Genomic DNA, 19,636 nt, shown 5'->3' with positions numbered 1-19,636 from the left:
TAACCTAAGCTGGTAAAAGTAAGCTTAGGAGGTTTTCATGCAGGAGGGGGTTGAGGGATGCGGGGCGGCTTACCTCGGGATGGGGGGCTCCCCAGCTCCCACCAGCATAGCTCTGCAGCTCCTAGGTGGCAGAGGGGTTGGAGGGGGGGGGTGTCTCCACACCACTCTGCCTGTGCCTGCAGGCCCTGCCCCCCGCAGCTCCCATTGGCTGAGGTTCCTGGCCAATGGGAACTGTGCCCACCCCCCAGGACCAGCAGGGGTCCCACTCCCAGGCTGCGCACTGCAGCCCCCTCCCCCAGCACCAGTGGGGTCCCGGGCCTCCTCCCCCAGCACCTGGGATGCCCCCGATCTGCCCCTCGTAGTACACACTTAGTAGATTACAAGCTTTCTAATGATATGTTACATGGGGCATTTAGCATAAAGCATATTCCAGGCATGTTATATTCCTGTTTATAAGCATATTTTCATAAAGCATATGAGTGCAACGTCACAACGGCCTCACAGAGAGTAAAGTTACCATGAGCTGTGGGTTTAGGGAACCCCGGGGAGCAGACCAGGCTCCCTGCAGTGCAGGAATCACTTCATGGGGCGAGGGGTGCTGCGTGGAGTTTACAACATGGCCACTGCGGTCACTGTTGTAGGGAATGGGGTATTGCGGGACAGCTGCTGGAGGATGGTTAGGGTAGATGTAGGCCAATGCCATCTGGAGAGGTGGTTTTACTGCATCACCGTAAGGGAGCAATTACATTGGCCAAAGACAAATTTGAGTGCAGAGCTGGGCACAGCGAGGTGAATGCAAGGCAATGTATGCCAGCCGAACTGTGGTGTTGACCAGGCCGAAGGGGCTTGGTTGCTTGAGGCACAGCTAGCCATGCCATGGTGTAGGGGCCACTACCAGCTGTTCTGCCCACACTACCCTTGGGGAGGAGAGGCCTGGCCCGTCCCTCCTCTCCTCGCTGCTCCCTCAGGACAGGCAGGAAACCCAGCCAGACCCAATGGGAGACGAGGGCAATAGAGCAATGACTGCAGCACTAGGAGAGCCTGGCAAAGAGCAGCCACCAGGGGCTGTCGCCAAGGGACCCACCGAGGGATGTCCCTGTATGGTGACAAACCCCAGAACTGCAGGGCAAATCTTGCCTTGCCGAGAGGCCCTGTCACTCCCCCTTTCCCCCCTCCCCACAAATGTCCCAGCCCCAGGCTCTGCAGGGCTGGACCTGGTCCCAGAGGAGTCGGTTATGGGGCCTCCGCGGCCAGATGGTCTATGTCCTTATCCCATTGCTGGGCCAAGCCAGCATCTCTGCCCCCTGCCACCCTGCCCTCCCCACAACTGCTCCTGGGTGGGCTAGCTGCTGCTGGTTCCTCGGCCCCTCAGGTGCACCGTCAGCCTGGCCTTGGAGATACCGAAGCTCTGGAAACTCCAGTGACAGCTCCTGAGTCTAGCTGGGACCAGGAGCCAGCCAGGAGAGCTTGGGGCCAGCTGCCCCCAGTCTGCAGAGTGGGGCTGGCCATGTCCTGGGCTCCCCTGGTCTGAGGTGCTGGCCCCAAGGGCATCACAGTTACTTTGGTAAATGCACCCTGCTGCCCTGGTGAGAGAATTTTGGGAGAAGGAGGTGATTTTGTGGGGCCCCCTCTAGGGCTTTGGGTGCCTCCCCCAGCCATGTGCTGCAGGAGTAGCAGAGACCAGTGGCTGGTGCAGAGCAGCCGCTCTCTGATGGAGCGGGGAGGTGGCCTCTGCCTTCTCTGCGCCCATTTAACAGAACACTGAGGCACGGTGGGGGTCGGCCAAATCCTGTAGGGGATGAGGATGTGAGTGCTTTAAATGTCAGTGTTAGCCTCCAGGGCCTGGTCCCCACAACAGGCCCAATGGCCTCCACGATCAAACCTGGGGCCTCAAAAGAGGCAGCTCATTATGATTTTAAGGGGAGCTGAAAGGGTTGGGGTCTGCTCTGGGCCCTGCCTTAACGGGGAAGGGGGGCACTGAGTGCCCTGTATGGGCCACCCCACAGCCAGAGGCCGATTAAGGTTTCCTGGGGCCCTGGGCCAGAACAAGTGCAGGGCCCTTCCCCACCCCTTCCAACTGTGGTCCTGCCCCCATTCTGCCTGTGGCCCTGCCCATGGCCCCATTCCTTTCTGCCCCTTCCCCAGGGCCCTGCCCCTGTTCCAGACGGCCTCCCCGCACGGCTTCCGCCAGGGAGTGGATCAGAATGTGGGGGCTTTCCTTGCCCTGCCTGCCTGGCAACCCCTGGGCACAGGCTCAGTGGCTAATCTGCCATTGCCCCCGGCACTTCACCCTGGGTTGGGGATGAGACCTGCCCCCGGAGGTACCCGCTCTGCTGGTTCAGCCCTGGCAGGGTTTGGACTGGGAGCGGGATCTCTGAACAGCTGCTTGCGATGAGGGGTGCTAGGGTCTTTGTGTGAAATCAGCTGTCGGGGGGGCTCAGCCCTGCAGGATGGGCACTTGTGTCCCAGAAGCCAACACGACGAGCGGCACCGACAGGGTCCCACAGCAAAGGGATGAATGTGCCCCTGAGACTGAGCTCCCCTCTCCGGGGCTGCCCCGGCAGGGCACTGGATGAAGATAGAGGCTCGAGGGCAGGATAGCCCTGCCCTTGCCCTGCCAGCGCTGCCGGCCCTCGGGGCTCAGGGGATTGGCTCAGGGCTGCCAAGTCACTAAACACACACCCCACCCCTCAGTTCCTGCAGTTTTGTTTCACTAGTGTTGGGGACCCTGGGGCATGGCCACTAGGTAACTCGAGGGGATGGAAGACCACGAGTGTCGATGAAGCCCCCTCGCACTAGGTCCAAGTGTCCTTGGCCCCCCTCCCGCCTGGAGGCACTCGCAGCAGCTCTGCGTACTAGGCCCAAGTGTCCTTGGACCCCCAGCCTGGAGGCACTCGCAGCAGTTATGCTGAGGATCTGCAACAATATGTTGCAGAGTCAGACTGCCTGAAACTAAACAAGGCCGAACAGGGCAGATATGGAAGAACAATGCTGAATCAAGCAGCTTTATGTATAGGTTAACAAATGATACAGAGAACAAGGGAACTAGATGTGAACTGGATTGGCTGGCTATATGGATAGTTAGGGTATGCTGGGAAAAAGGATTTTTAAAAGCCTGTGTAACTTCCTGCTCTGTGTGCAGGATTTGAGATTCTATTCTCCCTGGTTTTTTTTGCAGCTGCAAATAAACTTTTCCGCTTCTCCACCCCTTTGTGATTATTGGGTGTAGCACACCGGGTAGGGAACCAACCCCAGCTGTTGTTTAGCCTCTCAGCACTGCGTGCCGGCAACAATAACAATTATCAAAAAGTGTCATGTTTTCTCTAGTGACGTGCTAACATATTTTGCCACCAAGATAAAGATGGAATAATTCTAATGAATTACCACAGATTTACATTGGTGTAACTGAAATTATGCATTCAATATCCTGTTTCAGGTTAGTAAAAATAAAAGAATGCTGTGGGTTTTGCAGACGTGTACAAGATACAGATTTATAAAAACAACATGAAAACAGATAGTTATGCTGGGGAAAGGGGAAGCCTTATTGAAGCTCGTGGGCATACCAGTTGTCCTTTATTCAGGATCAATGTAAAACAATCAAGCTCTTTTGTGGAATAGATGGCTGACTTAAGAGAAGTCACCATCAAGTGAAGCTGGAATAGGAGTTGAGTCATACAGTGGAAGGGGCTTTCACTCGGGTCTGAATGCAAATGCAGGGGGATGGGGCTCGGGGCGGGGGGGAAGAAGAGAGGGAGTGTGACACCGCAGAAGCACAAAGGAACCCCAGAGAAGTATTTATAGTGTGATCTCAGTAAAAGTTGAGAGAGAGAGAGAGCTTTAGGGTAGACTGCTGGATAGAAAGAGGCTTGGAATTGTGAGCCAAGAAACTATTCCTGCTGTCGTTAGGGAAATAGAACTTTGGGTACATTCTTTGTAAATAAGCAGGATTGTGTCAAAAAAATACCTGACTCCATCATCCATTTCTCCCCCTAATGGAAACAACTCACAAGACCCAAAATAGTCACTAATTGCTCTGGTCAAAAGGGATAACAATATTGTGAATTCTTTTGTTTTCCTGTTCTTAGATAAAGAATAGACCTGCTTCAGTAAAGAACCATAAACACTGAAAATACTGTTTTGTTCTCTCAGAGCTAGCTCTCAGTAGATCTAGAAAATAAGAGTGTTTGTTGTTACACAATCCTTAGAATTCAATTATTTGCACAAATCATTTTAATTTTTCTCTGATTAGGATTTAAAAATAAGCAATTAGATATTCTGTATAGTGTTTAGGAAATTTGTAGGATTAAAATCAGCATGTATTCTGTATACATGGCTTTACCATATATGCAACCTCACATCTACACTTGTAAGAGGACCACATTTCCTGAAGCAGTTTCAAACCACTTCAAGCTAGGACAGTTTTAAGCTACTTTATGTTTCAAATGTGAATGGTGTCCAGCTGTGTCAATTAATTTTTTTAAATTATGACCATGATCTAAGATCCACATTTTCAGAATTTTCTTACATCATTCATATGCTCAGATGAATAAGGCTGCTTTCCTGAACTGCGGTCCATATTTGGAACTGTCTTTATAGTTTAGACTCAAACACCCTTCTTAAACAGTTTGGAAGTTGTTCGATACTCCCTCGGGACCAGATTTACTCTTCTTTACACAGATTTGGGCCCTAGTCGGGGAGCGACGTACTCATGTAACCGAGGAGCAGAATTTGGCCCTAATATGGGTTCAGTCTCTCAGTTAGGCCTGTCTTTTTATCTTATCTATTGATATGGCATCCATCCCGAGAGTAGAAGAGCAGCTGTCCCATTTCAGACAAGATACATCAATACCTATATTGATTATTCACAATGGGGTTTTTATCTTTGTTGTACTGTTCCTTTTGAGAAATAAGAAAATAGAGTAAAAGTAAAATGTACTTTTTCTCTCAAATCTATGTGCCATTCCTGATCTTGATTGAACAGGAGAGAGCGTCTTTCCTCTGGATTAAGAATCCAGCTGAGACAACTACCCCAGCCCCACACATTCTACAAGGGAATCCAAAGTCAGAGCAGTGGCGTTCAGTGAAGGGGAGCTGCTCTCTTTGAACATCCTGATAGATGAAATAAAGGACTGGGGGTCATCATTAAAAGTACCTTAAATGGGAGCTCAATCCCCAGAGCTATGATTGCCGAACCAGGAAAAAACAAGAAAGTATGTCCTCTCAGGGATTGGCATATTCAAGTTTACAAGAGAGACGATAAAGACTGGCCATGACGTAGAAAAATCAAAATTCAAGTTTGCCAGTAAGAAAAGAGCCTGAGTAATAGTCAGATAAAGAATGGAAGGGACTAGTTTACCCAGGAAGTTACAAGAGCCTTTATTAAAATGGAGAGCTACTTTTGTCCTTCTGTCTGCTTGCTTCTGGCAAAGGTTGACTCAGGAATAGAGGGGGAATCTCTTGGGGTCCAGCAATTCTGCTGGCTTGGGAAAGTGTGCACTGCATCACCCACTCCTCCCTGTGTGAGACAATCTCTGGGCCTCTGTTTCGACAGATCAAAACCCTTAAAAATATCTTTCTTTACAGCTCAATACAGAAATTGCCAGAACCTAGTCCTGTACTTTTTTCTTTAAAAACAAACAATGAAATGGGGATGTTTGCAAGACAATGATATGAATCGATGTCTGTATTTTTATATCTTTAGACGCCCAACAAATATATAAAAACCTGCATTAAAATAACAATTAGTAAGTTTGCAAAACTGAGCAATGGAAAGTTCGGAAATGCCAGGATTCAGGGAGTCTGAGTACTGTGCATGTGCATTTTGACACAGTCTTTAATTGCACAATTGTACTATTTTTTTCCACAGGCCCCTCATTCAGTGACCATTGAAGTGTTGTTTGCTTTCAGACACTGTGTACATACTTCTGCAACGTGAACACATCAAGTCAGGTTCCAGGTCGCAGTCCTTCTCTTCCAGGGGCTCAGTAGCTAGGATCCAGTACATATAAAATATCAGGTAAATCCCTGGGATTAGGGTTGTGGCTGACAGGGCCTATTTCTCAGGCACCATGAAGTTTTCTACTCTAAGGATGAGGCTTGTCTGTGCAGTAGATAGAGCTTTCTCAGGGGACAGTCTGTGACAGGAGAACAAACTCCCATGTCATTCCGAGGATATTAGAGAGAAAAGGTGGATGAGGGATAGGGTGACCAGATAGTAAGTATGAAAAATCGTGATGGGGGTGGGGTGGGATTGATAGGCGCCTAAACCCCGAATATCTGGACTGTCCCTATAAAATTAGGACATCTGGTCACCCTAGCTGAGGTAATATCTTCTGTTGGACCAACTTCTGTTGGTGAAAGAAATAACCATTCAAGGACCTGAAGGAGAACTCTGTGCAGTCCTTTCACCAACAGAAGTTAGTCCAATAAAAGATATTACCATGACAGATGTGAGTCATATTATTAATGTACTAGAGGAAGCTGCTCAGATACTTCATTGGTGAGAACAGTATAAAAACCTATATAGAATAAAGTGAAGGAGAAAGAGAGCCTCTTTCTGAGATTATCCTTTTCCTTCTCCCTAATGATCCTATTTGCTAACAAATATATACATTCTTAGTGCTGTTGTGGCTTTGTGCAGAAGTGTGAATTGTCTCAGTAGATTCTGATGTATTTTATCTTTTAGGCAAAGATATCGAAAACAGGGAATACAAACAACACATGTTATGCAAACCCGCACCACTAGGTAGAAGCAGTTATTTTGAGTTGTCATTAATTGAGAAATGCTTTCAAAAAACCAAGTAATGTTCTTGGGATTCTGCTTTAAGCCACAAGGCACACAACTAAGCAGAGTCATCTTTTGAGTGCTGGATCTTTAATTTTATTTCCATACGAGAACCTGCTTAAAATCCCATTAAGAAACTGTGTTCTCCTCACTCTCCTATTTGTCTGTGCTGTGACGGAAAAATATAATTGTCTGTCAAGAATGGCTTTTATTTGAAGCAGAGAGTTAGAAAACATGTGTGTAAAATGCTTTGAAGAAGAAAATCTCTCCATAAATGCAAATTATTATTATTGTTGTTATTGGGTCAAATTCTACAGCAGGTATTTAGGCTCCTAGCTTCCACTGATTTCAGTGGAAGTTAGGAGTCTAAAGACCTTTGAGGAGCTGGGCCTCATACCCTACTCAGGCAAAACTTTGACTGACTTTAATTCAGCCTAGCCCTGCGTTGGGTTAAGCCCAATATCTTACTGTACATTGTACAGAAGCTTCTTGCTAGCAGGAGTCAATCTGCAGCTGTTTTTTCAGTAATGCTGTCAAGGTTCCTTCCCCACTCTGAACTCTAGGGTACAGATGTGGGGACCTGCATGAAAACCTCCTAAGCTTACTTTTACCAGCTTAGGTTAAAACTTCCCCAAGGTACAAATTAATTTTACCCTTTGCCCTTGGAATTTCCACTGCCACCACCAAACTTTAAGTGGGTTTACTGGGAAATGTAGTTTGGACACGTCTTTCCCCCCAAAATCCTCCTAACCCTTGCACCCCACTTCCTGGGGAAGGTTTGGTAAAAATTCTTCACCAATTTGCATAGGTGACCACAGACCCACACCCTTCGATCTTAGAACAATGAAAAAGCATTCAGTTTTCTTACAAGAAAACTTTTAATAGAAGTAAAGAAATCCCCTCTGTAAAATCAGGATGGTAGATACCTTACAGGGTAATTAGATTCAAAACATAGAGAATCCCTCTAGGCAAAACCTTAAGTTACAAAAAAGACACACAGACAAGAATAGTCATTCTATTCAGCACAACTCTTCTCAGCCATTTAAAGAAATCATAATCTAACACATACCTAGCTAGATTACTTACTAAAAGTTCTAAGACTCCATTCCTGTTCTATCCCCAGCACAAGCAGCATACAGACAGACACAGACCCTTTGTTTTTTCTCCCTCCTCCCAGCTTTTGAAAGTATCTTGTCTCCTCATTGGTCATTTTGGTCAGGTGCCAACGAGGTTACCTTTAGCTTCTTAACCCTTTACAGGTGAGAGGATTTTTCCTCTGGCCAGGAGGGATTTTAAAGGGGTTTACCCTTCCCTTTATATTTATGACAAATGCATTTTCTGTATTTACCAGCTTTGTTTTCTTGCTTCCCCTCAGTCATTTTGGGCCTTGTACATAATGTGTCTAAATGGAATATTTATCATCCTCTCTGACTGTAATGTGTTTTAAGTGATGGTATATTGTCAAGCTGCATTCAGTATGGGTTGATCTGTTGATCCTCATTAGTGAGAGAAGTGTATGAATTACGAGCCCAAGCAGGATCCCGCTGCTCATTGCTGCAGCTCAGCTTGCACTGCTGCAGAACACTATTTGTGTGTGTGCACAAGGCTTGTGTTGTGAAAACCTTGCCCCCTGTAAATACACTCAAAGTCAACCTCTGATCCAGCTCTTGTCAAATGCAGCCAGTTAACATCACAGTGACCACGGGTGTAAAGCTGTGGCTCCTCCTTTTGAGGGTCTACTGTTGCCCAAGCTTTAAGTCAAGCTGAGGCAGTGTTTGGGGGATGATGTGCTAATTTATGAGCTCCTTGATGCCTGCACAGTGTTTGTCATGGCTTTGCCACACATACTGTTGTTCTGTTCTTGATCTTAATTTGTTCTGTGGCATTACATAGTTCATGGTGTTACTTGTCTTCCCATCACTCTTCCCATCACTGGTCCGTCCGTAGTGGACTTATATGTGGATGCCTTGCCCTGATGTTAACAGCTGCAATGAGCAAGCATTATTACAATTACCTGTGCTCCTACCTGATGCTGCATTTTTGAAAGGCCTGACTTTATGGAGCCAGGTGTAGACAGTGAGGGGTGCAGAACACCAGCACAGAGACAGGCAAACTCTCTGTGCTGACCATGCCCTTAGCTTCTTGCAGAGTGGCCTGCTGTTTATGTACTAAAAATGGAGAAGGCCTCAATGGTGTGCCACTGTATACTTTCCATCTTGTGCAAATGTACGAGTCCCCACTTTACACAATGGCATGGAACAGGGGCTGAGTCACATCAGACCCTGACTCAGGAAGAAAGTTCCCGAAATAGGTAGCACTATGTTAGTTATCTGCTGGTACCTGGTCAAAGGGGGCTTTTTTGCTTGCTTTATTATCCTCTTGTCTGTTTGTTGTGCTGTTAATATGTGTTAATTAATGACAGTTAAGGACCATCTTGTTCTCTGTTTGTACAGTTCCAAGCGCAATGGGATCCTGCTCTGTGACTGGGACTGTGAGGCGGTACTGCAATACAAATAATCACATGCTGATCTCCAGAAATATTTTTATACCATGGCCATCCCCACTAGCTTAAGAGATTAGTCACGGAAAATGGAAGTATGTGAACCTGACATCTGCAGTTTAACTCAGTCCCCTTGTCTCCTGCACTGAGTGTTCTTTCTGCTCAATACACACTCAATGGTAGGCATGCCCACAGAATAGGGTTATGAAGATGGGTCTCTGGGAGGGTTTGACTTCCTCTACCATGGGATGCTATTGCAGGAAGGAGGTTTGCTGGGAAGAGATGGGGTCCGTCTGACCAAGAAGGAGAAGAACCTCTTCATGCACTGACTCACCAACCTTAGGAGAAGAGCTTAAAACTAAGTTCAGAGGGGGCAGGTGAAAAAAGCCACCAGGTAAAACAAGGTGGCCTTAATAGAGGACTAGCTGTGTGGGGAGAAGTAGATGTGGAAAATTGCAGTAGAATTATAGGAGAAACAAGAGGGAAATCCATGGGGGCATCTGCTTAACATCTTAGATGTCTGTACACACAAGCAAGGAGGAATAATAATGGGGAATAAACAGTAAGAACTGGGAGTTTTAGTACATAAATCTTAACTGAGCTTAACTGCATCACAGATACTTGATGGGATAACTCTCATGACTGGACTATTGGTATAGAGGGCTATAGCTTGTTGAGGAAGGACAGGCAGGAAAAAAAAGAGAGGACATATTGCATTGTAAACCTGTTCTGAGGTCCAGAAGGAGGTGAGAAGCAGACCAGCTGAAAGTCTCTGAGTAAAGATAAAAGAGGGGTGAGGTCCTGGTAGGGGTCTATTACAGACCTCCAAATCAGGAAGAGGAGGGAGAGGAGGCATTTCTAGAACAAACAGAAATATGCAAAACACAAATCCTGATCGTAATGGGGGACTTTACCTTCCCAGACAGCTGCTGAAAAAGGAATATGGTAAAACCCAAAATTACCCAGTAAGTTCCTGGAATGTACTGGGGACAATGCTTTGTTTCAGAAAATGGAGGAAGTAAGCGGGGGGACAGCCATTTTAGATGTGATTCTGACCAGCAGGGAGGAGCTGGTGGTGAATGTGAAGGTGGAAGGTGATTTGGGTGAAAGGGATCATGAAGGACAGATTTCATGATTCTAAGGAGTGAGAATGACAGGAGAAAGGCTGCCAAAAGCAGACTTGAACGTCCTCAGAGAATTGGTAGGTAGCGACCCCTGGGGAAAAAGTCGAAGGCCTGAAGGAGTTCAGGAAAGCTGGCAGTTTCTCCAGGAGACAATATTAAAGGCACAACTGCCAATGCAAAGGAAAGAGAGGAAGAACAGTAAGAGGCCAATGGCTCCATCAGAAGTTTTGTAATGACCTGAAAATCAAAAAGAAATCCTACAAAATATGGAAACATGGACGAATTACTAAGGAAGAGTACAAAAGAATAGCATGTCCGTGTAAGGGCAAAATCAGAAAGGGTAAGGCACAAAATCTGTTATACATAGCAAAGGACACATGTAATTGGAATTCTTTTTCCATATGGTATACTGCAAAGAGTGTCATCACTCTGAATGCTTTAAACATAACATAATCTCCCAAATCAAGTGTGGGCTCTACCTATGGCCATACATATGACACCACACTGTATTAAACACAACAAAAAAATAATTTAGTTGATTTGTTTGGCGGGACATGGAAATGAAGAATACATTTCAATTCATTGTAAAACAATATCAAAATCAATATTTGTAATGCAGTCCAATAAGATTTCATCAAGCTTTTTAATCAACCGAATTAAAAAGCAAAGGAAACCAACCACCCACACTCAAGTGTCACTGTGCATTCTCCAAGGCCAGTTTCTTCTCTTTCTTTGTTCGGTGCTTTTATTTTCTATCAATTCAACCAGGAGCAGATTTTTCAGTAAAACCAATCTTGGAAAGTGTGACAAACTGAGAGAGGGATGGAACCAAAATTCAAAATGATTTAGAGCGAATGAGAAATTCTACACTGGAGCAAATTTAGCCACCTATTGGACTGCGTACATGGATGGGCCCAGATATTGAAATGTATTCAGGTTCCTCACATCTATTGATTTCAGTGCGAGTTAGGAGCCTAAATACCTTTGAGGATCTTGTCCATGTCATCACAGCATCGACCTGGCCAGCAGCAGTTTATGTGCTATGCCACAATCACAGGGATGTCATAATAGTGCTTGCATAATCTGAACTGGCTATCCTGGACAGGACAGGACAGCCTGAGAGGCCAGATGCCTATCAGTACTGGAGCTCTTTGGAGAAAGGACTGGAGGAAGTGTTGAGGAAAGATTAAAACATGAATAAATTTGTGAGTGAGCGGGAGGTAACCAACGGAGGTAAGGGTCAGTATTGTATTCTCTTTATCCATTCTATATTCACACACACATTTAGAAAGCATAGGCATACGGATTAGCTGTAATGTTCTCCATTTCTATGAGCAGAACCTCAGCTGCTGTAAACCAGTGTCCCTCTGTTGACTTCCTTGTAGCTGTGTTGATTTACACCAGTTGAGGAGTTGGCCTACAGCCTCTGGACCTGGAAACTTTCCTGAGAATCTGAGTTTCTAGGGAATGTTATGGGGGAGGTCTTCCTTCTTTTCTCCCAGTTGTTTTATGTTTGTTAATGGGTCCTCATTTTGTGTCTTCTGCATCCATGGAGCCAACTCCATCAGAGATAGGGGAAATTAGAACAAAAAATGCAGAAGGACTTCTCTTCTAGCTGTCTAAATGAAGCTCTGCTAATATCTTAAATGCAAGAGAACAAAGCATGGGGTCACATTTCTTAGCAACACTAGTGCTCCTCATCCCACACGGATGGGCAGTGTAGGTTACAGTTATGATTCCGTTTGCATCTGGGTGTTACAACTGAAGGATGCAATTTGCATAACGGACGGGAATCACCTAACCTCAAGCAGTCTTTCCTGGGAAGGGGAAATCTTCTTTGTTCCTCCTTCATACTTGGAATGCTGTTTCAATGGAGACAGATAAACACGGCATTTCAGATTTCTTGTGAAATATTCAGTCTCCTGGAGAATTTCTGCCCAGAGCGAAGAGATACATGGGAGATCAAATCCTGATTTTTTTAATACACCAGCCATTTCATTGTTTCCTAGAGTTTAAGGCCAGAAGGGACCATTAGATCATCTAGTCTGACTTCCTGTATTTCACAGGCCACTAAATTTCACCTAGCAACCCTACACTGAACCCCAAAACTTGTCTTGGACGAAAACATTTCAGTCTTTAGGAGACAAAACTGTTGTGTGCCATCGGCAGAGGACAGGAGAGACTGAGGTTCCACCAATGCCTGAGGCCCTTGCAATGGTCGAGAATTGATTAGGTCAGATATACTCAGATTATCCTAGCAGGTGATCAGTGCCCCATCCTCCCACTCAAAGGGCTCTGCCAATCCGACCAGGGGGAAATTCCTTCCCACCCACAACTCTGGAGATCAGTTGGACCCTGAACATGTGAGCAGGACATCTAAGGAAACAGATTCTCTGAACCATCTTAGACCCCTGGTCCACCCTACCAGGTGTCCCATCTCCTGCTATGGTCAATCCCTGATGCTTTGGATGAAGGTTGCAGGGACCCACCCCACCCCACTCACAGCATACACCTCGCCAGTTGTGGATGAGGGTGGGGGGGAGGGAATTGCTTTATGACCTCTACAGGCAACTGTACAGGGGGGAGGGATAGCTCAGTGGTTTGAGCATTGGCCTGCTAAACCCAGGGTTGTGAGTTCAATCCTTGAGGGGGCCATTTAGGGATCTGGTCCAAAAGTTGGGGATTGGTCCTGCTTTGAGCAGGGGGTCGGACTAGATGATCTCCTGAGGTCCCTTCCAACCCTGATATTCTATGAACTGGATGAATTCCATTCCATGAGTCTTCTCTGCAAGTATTTAAACTACCATAAAATAAGATTAAAGGCTTTCTTCAAAACAAGGGGCCTAAAGTTAGGCTTCTAAATTCATACTGAGGTCTACAACATTGGCCTGATTTTCAAGAGATACCAAGCCCCAAAAGTTCCCAGCATAGGCAATAGGTACATCTGGGTGCTCAGGATTTTTGAAAATGAGGCTCTGACTAAGCAAAACTCTTAAGCATGTGCTTAGCTTTAGCTCTATTTCTTGGCTTAGAGTTAAATTATTACTCTGTATGCTATCAAAATTCATCAATTGACAGTAAAGAGGGAAAGGAAGATTATTTTACGTGGGGATCTACTTGAAAGGAGCAAATTTGCTTCATTATGATTTCCCCCCAAGCACACTGGGTAGTTCAGCAAACAAACCTGGTCATGAGGAGGAAGGAAGAGGATTTGCAGGATTCCCAGGTCTACTTCTCACAGTGTTTGGGCTCCTGCAGAATCTTTACTGGATAGTGAATTAAAGAGGCCAGCACCAATTTCTACTATCAGTGGTAACCAGCTGAATCCTTATATTTAATTTCAGGTGTTTATAATGAGGTTGTTTCCCTCCTGGCACATATGGATGACCAAGATAAGGGCAAAATTGCCCTCAGGATTGCCTTTATAGCCGAGACCAAGCTGGCTATCGTTCTGACAGTTCTGCTTGAGAAACTGCAAAAGGATGAGGTAGGGCAGTTTCATGAAATTACATCCGCTTTCCAGGTGTCCACACCAAATTCTGCCTGACTTCATGGGGGTACAGGGGACTGCACGGGGGTAATTCAGTGTAGAACTTGGCCTGGCGCACCATCACTAGAATCAGTATTCGCCCTTCTGTCCTCAGGCATAAATTCATCATGCAAAATGCTGTTCTTACAGATCAGGATGATATTATGCTCTATAAAGAGAGCATTGTCCTTTTACACACAGTGGAGTACATGGGCTGTAGACAGTAAAAGTACACGATCAGACAAGCAGTAATCTCTTCTAATAATACTTTGCCCTTCTTTAGCATCTTCGTCCAAAAATCTCAAAGCACTTCCCTAATACTAATGAATTAAGACTCATAGCACTCTTGTGAGAATGGGAAGCATTATCCTCATTTACGGATGACTTGTGTCACAGAGAATTAAGTAACTTGCTCAGCACCACTTAGCAAGTTAGTCAAAGAATGTGAATAAAACCCAAGTGAACTGACTCCCTCCTCTAAATCCTAGCCAACACTCCTTTATTATGATGACACATTATTGAGATTATAGCATTGAAGGGACCCTTATCTATATATTTTCTACGGGGGGAATTCTGCAACAAAAAAATAAAAATGATGTGTACAATATTTTAGATGTTCTGCAAAATTCTGCATATTTTGTTTGTCAAAATAATACAATATAATTACACCTGTTAAAATTATTTTTGGTTATTTATTTCAAAATACCTGTCAGCAAGTATGTCTGTATGAATACAGACAACAAAAAGGATTCAGGAAATGTTTTTTGACAAACCAATTCCTTACTATGCATGTTAATAGAGAACTCTGAGTAATAATTCATTTAAACTCAATGCAGAACCATATTTCTTGCACCCCTTAGGCGCAGTGCAAAGGCTTGGTAGAGTCAGGGGTAATGGAGGAGCTGAGGGAGAGGGAAGTAAATTGCTGGGAAGGAGCCTGGGTGTGAACTTGGAGCGTTGCTGGGTATGGGTGGGAAAAGTATGGAACAGTTTTTTTGGGAGGGGCGGGGAGGAATTGTTAGGCAGCTTCCCCCATGCAGACCCTGTCTGACCCCTAACCTCTCCCATTCAGTAAGGCACATCTGCCCCTGTCTCCATGTGTTCCTGCACACCCATGGGTCCTTGCACCCCCTGTTCACATGTGTCCCTCCACCGCCACTCAGAAACCCATTCCCCCCATCCCCATGTGTGTTAGGGGGCTTATTCCTTCACCCACTTACTTCCCTGGTCCTTCTCGCATGAACAGAGAGCAACAATACCCGAAGTCCAAAGGTGCAAACAATTCAATGTTTATTGGGTGAACTTCCAGCAAGCATGATTCCAGTTTCCTTCCTTAGTGCCACCCTTCCCAGATCTGACACCACAGAGCCTTATACCTGTGTCCCTGTTCCCATTCCTGCCCTTAGCCAAACATGATTCCAATTTCCCCACCCACATTCCCTGTTCCCATTTCCCCCACCCACACACCCACCCCCTCACTTCCTGATTGACTGCAGACTATATAGTAAAACTTGAGTTTTGCTTAGCTATACCTTAACCAATCGTTTTCCTGAAATTTAACTAACCAATCCTAACATATTGTAATAGGATTATTTAACCAATTATATCCCACCACCTTAATTAGTTTACACCCAGCAAAATTAATTATACAGCAGAGAGAAACAATCACAGAACCAGGCAGAGATTATACAGACAAACAATGGGGAAATGGGGACTACAGTGATAGAACAAACACAGAAATGAGGATTTCACATCCCAGCTAGTGATAAGTGAGTTCTTGCCAGACAGGATGCTATCAAACTAAGTTTCCTTTTACATCTTCTAGGCCCTTCCCTTTCTCTGGAGGCGATAGGCATTATCAGGACAGGATTGTGTTCCTAACAGCCCAATAGCACCTTATTTCAATGTGACTAGTTGGGAATGTGAGGAGGTGACCTGTCACTTCCCAGCTTATGGCTGCCTCTGCTGCTTAGCCAAAGGCTAAGCCTAAGCACAGGGCCTCAGACTGTCACAGTAAGAGAAAGACCTTACACTGGCAGACAGTGATTTTGATTCTTTCTTTTATACCTCTATAACTAGCCAAGTGATAAGAATACACCTAAATGCTTAGATTATAGGCCTTTACAGACAGGTCTGAACATCTATATCCTAACAATGTGTCCCTGTACCCCCTCCCCCTGTCCCCATGTGTCTCTGTACCCCCAGCCAACCACCCTCTGTCCTTATGTAGCTCTGCACCTCCTCCCCCATCACTATGAGGCCCTGATCCTCCCTCCTCCTCTAACTCTGTGCCTCCACTCCCATTCAGCCCCTGCCCCAGTCTGTCCTCCCCCACTAGCCCTTATGAGCCCCTGACTGACCCCACCCCAGCATCCAACACTGTCTGTCTCCCCATAGCCCCTGTCTCCTGACCTGGCCTGCTGTGAAGAAGACAGGCTCTCCCTCTTCCTTCGCTGACAGGGAGTTGCTGCTTTGTTCTATTGCCACAGCACCCTTTGGTGGGCAAGAGATGGAACGGCAGGTGCATTTCAGCAGAAGCTTTTTACTGTGCAAAAAAATAAAAATATGCAGGGCTCATTAATTATGCACATGTGCAGTAGTGCAGAATTCCCCCAGGAGGAATATTCAGACCCCTTTTTTCCATTGATTAATACTTGCATTCGACAAAGTCCATTTCTCTATTAAGGGCCAAGACAGAAGGCATTTTAGTTTCCATTAAAGTACTAGGAGGCCAACTGAACTGCTTGTCTTGGCCTCCGACTCCTTTAATTATTTGAATTACTTGATTAATTATAAAAAGAAAAGGAGGACTTGTGGCACTTTAGAGACTAACCAATTTATTTGAGCATAAGCTTTCGTGAGCTACAGCTCACTTCATTGGATGCATTCACTGGAAAATACAGTGAGGAGATTTATATACACACAGAACATGAAAAAATGGGAGTTATCATACTCACTGTAAGGAGAGTGATTAATTATGTTAATTCATTTGATTAATTACTTGAATTACTTGACTTATGTAGTGCTTATGTATTGATAAGTTCTCAGTGACAATTTTCAATTAAAAAAATCCTCCTTACATTTAAAAATGAATGGAAGGGGCTTCTCCCCAGCGGAGCTGTCTGTTATGATTGCAGTTTGCAGAAGCATGCCTTTTAAAGCAGAACCACTGGAACGTTTAGCCAATCAAGAGATCTGATGCAGGCCCCGTCTGACCCCTAACCTCTCCCATTCAGAGATCTGATTGGCTTTGAACATTCCAAAGTGGGTTATGACCTTGGCATGCAGGTCACACAGATGTTTAGACTCACAGGAGACCGAGACGGAAAAGACCTATTGGATCATCCACTCCATTTCCCTGCTAATGCAGGAGCATTCCCAGCAGCCATTTTCCACTGTTTTGGCCAAACTAATTTGAAAAGCCCCGAAGGACTGAACTTCCGCCTCTTTCCTAGGAAGACTATGTCATAACCTAATAGCCCTGTCTCACAGTTGGGGCATTTTTCCTGTTAGCAAAGTCTAAATTGAATGTCCTTTTTTAGCTTCCTCCCATTACTCCTACTTTTACCGAAATGTATTATTCTAAAAAATTCCTCTCCCTCCTTGGTGTTCACACCCTCCAGGTAGTTGTATGGTATTATCCTCTCTCCCTCCGAGTCATCCCTTGGCCGCATCGGACACAGACAGCTCTTTCCGTCTGTCTGCAGAAGTAGGGGTCTGCTCGGGCCCAACCTGAACTGGCCCCCGGCCCACTCACCTCACCCTGAGAGGCTGAATCATTTTCCATCCTGGTCCAAACCCTTCCCCCCAGACCGGATCCTGCCTCTGCATCCTGCTCCTGGGGCTGGTGCAGCGGCCACTGTGAGCAGCAATGGCTCCATCCTCTGACACGGCCCCTGCTGCGCTGGGTCTGTGCTGCAGAGAGAGGGCGATGCTGTGACTCCTTGGCATCCTCGCTCCACAGCGCGGGCAGCGCAGGAAGGAGGTGGTGGCTGGCAGGAACACGCAGTCACGGTTGTGCCAATCCCAGGGGCTAAAGGAGGAGAGCCGACCTGACCCCACCCCAAGAGGGTCCAGTTGTTTTCTCACCCAACCTGACCCGGACGCCTGTGGTCCGGTCCCCTAGGATTTGGGTCAGATTGCAGGGCCCTATCCAGAAGTCACTTCTGCCAGCCCCCTGCATTCTTTTTTGCTCTCCCAGGAATGACTTCCCATTTGTTGATCTCTCTGGGAATGTGGTGCTAGAAAAGGCACTCCTCCAGCTGCAGTCACAGCTCAGCTGAACAGAGAGGAACTGTTGTCTTCCTGCTTTGTGCCATGAGCCCTGTGTGTAAAAGACCCAACCCACCTGGCTCTTTGTGGTAGCCATCACACCTTGCATATACCTGTTGACTTTGTTTTCCACTGTCACCCCCAGGGCACTTGTTGCTTCCCACTTTTCTCCCTCCCACTATGTCAGTTACTTCTATGTCCTCTCCAGAGGTGCTAGTTTGCAGTTTTCTGAAATGAATCTTGTTCTCTCCTCAGGCTTTTTCATTTCTCTGTGTCCCGCTTTATTTTTTCTGGGTCCCAACTGATCCTACAACTCCTCCATAGTTAGTCTCATCTGTGAAGTTCTACACTGATGGGCCGCATAAAAGACACCTTCGAGCATGCTACTGTCCGTGTGGACCTCACGGCTGAGCTCATTGCCCCTGGGAGCTGCTGAGGACTTACTGCAGGAGTTGGGTATTTTCTATTCCACATTTGCAAATTCTGCCTGGAGCGGCTAGAGCAAGGGCAAGGTGCTCATTTTTATTGTTTGTGCTGAATAAATGAAACTAGAGAAGGGGGCAGTGAAGGGTGCTTCTTCTGGCTCTTGTCTCTCCAGGAAGATTATACGATGTCACTTGCTCGGCTGCTTCTGAAGCGCTGCTGAATGCAGTGCGTGTGGAGGGCAGGGCACGTTTTAAACCAATTAAGCCGCCAATTAGGGCAGGGGCTTATTAGCCAAATTACTGTCTGGTCGGCAAGAAAAACTTTTCCCAATTCTTCTCCTTTATGGGACAACTCACATGCTGACAGTTACACATGTGCTTAAGTGCTTTGCAGGATCAGGACCTGAGACACATGATCTCAGACCCAGAGACAGGCCTATGGTGTCTTAAGGAGCAAGTCTTTCCCGAAGTCTAATCGGGATTTCATTATTGATACTGATTTTATGTGGAAGGCACTCTGATACTGCAGTGATAAGTGGCAGTATAAAGCCCCAAGACAGACAGAATCTGAGCTATCTCCAAAAGAAGCAGCATTGGATTTAGAATATAGTTTGCCAGCAGGAAAACCCCTGCTGGAAAAATCCCTCTCCTGTTCCAAAGGAAGTCAGCCTCCTTTTTGGGGACAGTTTATTCCAGGAAAGCTCTCGGAATATCTTGAAGCTGCCCAGTCTGTGTCTCACTTACCGCCTCAGGGAAGGGCAGGGAAAATATCATGTGACTGTGGTGACCAGTCACCCACCACAAGTAGCTAACAGTGAATAGGCTAACGAAGCAGCTTGCAAGCAACTCAAAGGCCGAAAACTGTTTAGCCAAGTGACTCGAGGAATATTTATGACGAATGACTCTACCGTCAGAAAGTTGGGTTGGTTCATTCACAACTTGTGCACAGAAATAAGGACTTGACTCATGTAAAGAACTCTGGCTAGTGCAACCGGCTTCAGT

The sequence above is a fragment of the Caretta caretta genome, chromosome 4 (genome assembly GCF_965140235.1).
Source record: "Caretta caretta isolate rCarCar2 chromosome 4, rCarCar1.hap1, whole genome shotgun sequence".
Taxonomy (NCBI): Eukaryota; Metazoa; Chordata; order Testudines; family Cheloniidae; genus Caretta; species Caretta caretta.
Note: the sequence above shows the minus strand (reverse complement) of the source record.